The sequence below is a fragment of the Pteronotus mesoamericanus genome, unplaced genomic scaffold (genome assembly GCF_021234165.1).
Source record: "Pteronotus mesoamericanus isolate MK-2021 breed Mesoamerican mustached bat unplaced genomic scaffold, CSHL_Meso_final scaffold_232, whole genome shotgun sequence".
Lineage (NCBI taxonomy): Eukaryota > Metazoa > Chordata > Mammalia > Chiroptera > Mormoopidae > Pteronotus > Pteronotus mesoamericanus.
In genome coordinates, this window is record NW_026555311.1 from 23,795,526 (window position 1) to 23,799,033 (window position 3,508).

Sequence of the window (3,508 nt, forward strand, 5' to 3'; positions counted from 1 at the left end):
TTACATTAGGGTTTTGTGGGGGAGGAACAAACTTTCCTCTACCCTCAAGGTTCTTCTGGCTGGCCTAAAAATCAGATGGACATGAGACAGATTAACAAGAGAAAATAACCAGATTTAATACAGGCATATGTATGGGAAACCCACACACCTGAGAGAGGCAGAGACCCCACAGGCAGGAGAGGTTCAGAGATAGGAATGAGGGATTGAGATGGGATATGAGAAATGGATGAGGTAATGAACCTTGCGGGCTTCAAAATGTTATTGCAAGATGATAAGAACAGAGGTTAAGTAAACAGAAGTTTGTCCTGCCCTATAGACAAGTCAAAAGAAGTTATCTCCAATAATCTCTTATCATGGGCAAGGGCTCTACCTAATTCAAGTTCTTCTAGATAGTTAAAGGGAGGGGCAGAAGTTTCTCTTGAGCTTGAAGCTAAAATTGCCTTTAGGCCAAAGTAATCTGCAAACCACTGAGGTAAATCTTGGAGTGGCCTGTTCTGAACTCCCACAGTTCATTCTTGGTATTGTGCATTCTGAGGGGAAATGGCTGCATGGATTGCCATAGTATGGATTTTCCATGAGCAGTTTAGATAATTATTTGAAAATGAAGTGAAAATAAAGTTCATTTGAAAGTTTGTTTCTATTATATACAATACAGAGAGTGAAATATGTGTTAAAATTCTTGCAAAAACTTATCAATCAAAATAAAACAGATGCATAGAAAAATCAATAGAGCACATGAATAGGCAATTTATAGAAGAAATATATATGGCCAAAAAAATGAGAAATTACTCAGTCTCATTTGTAATCAAAGAAATGAGATTGAGAACAAGACCATTTTCAAGAGACATAGATTGGTAGCGATAAAAATGATAATATCAGGGCTGGCACTGCTATAAACTGAGACTGGAAGGGTAATTTGCACATTCACCTCTCAGGTTCAATCCGTGGTCTGCTCTTACTCACTTTCTCGCACTCTCATCTTTCAGAGTGATGTGTTCTCCCTTTGCATCTTTTCTAAACACAATAGGCCCCCAATAGATGATACTATTTAATCTCTATCTGGTAAAACATGAAATGATCTTCTATTTTTTTTTTTTTTTCATTTCCTTTAGTGCCGGAGTCCCACTCCAGCAACCTTCAGGGTCCCACCGGAGTGGACGGAGTCGGCGCAGTGAAGTGATGAGGGGTCGGGTATGGAGTTGCAGGCAGTCTCTCTGCATCACGCAGGCAGTCCTTTATTTATATTCAGACATTACATAAGTTGTGGTTAAGTACTAACATAAATCAGACCGGTTCTTTCAGTTTCCCTCACCACATAGTCATGGGGTTTTAATGCCCCACTTGTTTTTACCTCTATGCTGAACTTTATTTCCATTACTCCTAGTCTATATTTCTAACTAAGCATTTGAGTCTTAAAGCTTATACTGCTGAAGCATACTCAGCAAAGGTGATTTGCAGAAGCCTTGCGCAAGTCCTTCGGTTACCCCTGTCTGGCACATTTTCACTCATAATTTCTGATATAATACCAGCATCCTATTTCTTTATAATACTTATTTAATTGTTTCCTAATAGCATTCCTAGATTCCTTTGTTCTATAACACTGGGCGGGGCAGGTCCTGACCGTGCCAAGGCCTCTAGGAAGCTCAATTCCTGCCACCTCACACGTTTTCCATCTTTCACTACCATTCTTTCTCCGTCCACATATGCCCCTGTGTAAGGCAATGGTTCCACAGTGGTTTCAGGCACCCATATTTACATTCCCCGTTTTCCGCGGGCTTTATTTATCCCGGGGCTTCCCGTGTTTCCTCCCCACCTGGGGGCTGCCCGATAGCCCGCAGGCTTGGGTGATTTTGTGGCTTGTATGAGGGCCTGCAATTCCTGCCCTCTAATTTTCTTAGAGACTTCTTTAAACAGAGTACAGGGCTTAGTGGTCAATTCTTTTTTCCCCTGTCCTATTCATCTCATTCCCTGGAATTCCTGCAACACCATACAAAGCGGCTGCTCTATGAGCAATCAGGTGTACCCCCCAAGAGGGGGATTATAACCTTAAGTAAACAGGAAAGTCCCAAGAGTCGAGCTTCTGGACATCTGCCTTGCGATTCTCCATGTCCCTCTGCGACCTTGTCAAACAGCAGGGTTAGGTCGGCTCCTGGCACTTTAGCTACAATCTTTGTTTATTCTTGGTATAGGATTTATTTACTTGTGGGACACATCAAAACAAACAACTAAATTTTTTAAAAAGTAATTTAAAATCTTTGAAAGAGAGACATCTTAACACTGATAAACTATGTACAGAGAGGCAGTGTGGTTAAGGGGATTTGCTTTGAAGACCAAGAGTTCTGGTTTTAAATCCCTTCTATTACACTTATTACGGTGTGTCCTTTACCCCCTCAGTCTCAAAATTTCCTTGTCTGTAAAACAGGGATAATACTACCTACAACAAAGAGTCATTGTATGGACATATGTAAGGTTTCTGTAAAAGTTGACATCTAACAGCTATTCATGGCAGGAAAACGAAGAGATCTACGGGACAGTGGGAAGAACATAAAGTATCACTGAGTTCAGCTTTCCTCTTTTTTTCTTGAGAGGTAAATAGTACAGTATTTAAAAACATAAACTCTGGAGCCAGGCTGCAAGGATTCAAGTCCCAGAGCCATCACTAATAAATTTTTATGACCTCAGGCAAGCTACTTACTCTGTCTGTGTCTCATCTGTAAAATGGGGATGATAATAACAACCCTATTTCATGGGGTTGCTAAGCTTACTGAGTTAGCCCTGGCTAGTGTGGCTCAGTGGATTGAATGCTGGCCTGTGATCCAAAAGATCACTGGTTCAACTCCCAGGCAGGACACATGCCTGGGTTATGGGCCAGGTTCCCAGTAGGGGACACGTAAGAGGCAACCAATGGATGTTTCTCTCACAAATGGATGTTTCTCTTCCTCTCTTCACCTTTCTCTAAAAATAAATAAATAAAATTTAAAAAGTACTCTCCACTAAAAAAAAAAAAAAAAAAAAAAATTACTGAGTTAATATAAGTATCCAGCCATGTAATATGAAAAATAGAGACATTTATTGAAGAAGATACAAGATACGAGAAACATTGTACATAGGACAATGATGTCTCAGTCCTGTTCAAGCAGGCACCTTGGGACCTCAGACAGTTTTCCCATGTCTCTTTCACTGTTTAGAACACCCTGCAAAATCCTTTGTTAGAATCACCATCATCTGTCCCATTGTATTTTCCTGAATCTCATCAATGGTCTGAATTCTCTTCCCTTTCAAAGGTGATTTTAGTTTCGGAAAAGCCAGAAGTCACAGGGTGCCAAATCTGGGCTGTTAGGGGGGCTGAGTCACCTGGGTGATTTGATGTTTTTCCAAAAAACTCTGCAGGAGATGCGATGAATGAACGGACACGTTGTTGTGATGGAGCTGCCAATCACCAGTTGCCCATAGCTGTGTCTGTTTTCATTGTATGGCATCTCTCGACAAAGAACATTGAGGTAGTACT